This window comes from Cicer arietinum, chromosome 6, assembly GCF_000331145.2.
Source record: "Cicer arietinum cultivar CDC Frontier isolate Library 1 chromosome 6, Cicar.CDCFrontier_v2.0, whole genome shotgun sequence".
Classification (NCBI taxonomy): Eukaryota; Viridiplantae; Streptophyta; class Magnoliopsida; order Fabales; family Fabaceae; genus Cicer; species Cicer arietinum.
In genome coordinates this window covers 60,221,250-60,221,480 of record NC_021165.2, presented here as the reverse complement: position 1 = coordinate 60,221,480, position 231 = coordinate 60,221,250, and positions in this window count along the sequence as shown.

The window sequence follows — 231 nt, the reverse complement described above, 5'->3', positions numbered from 1 at the left end:
ATCACTCTTTTTCTCCTTATTTTAATTCTCAAAAGAGCATAGTGGAGATATTTTATAAATTGAAGGATGAAAATTGTTGTATCCAACTATACAATCAATATGTAATTGTCTATTACTTATAATAGTTTTAACTAACTATTCATCTCACATAAACTTTATTTAAATCCCGAAGTCACCTTTTACACAAGAACTATGGCTTTGTACAATATGTCTCTAACTCATACAGAACAT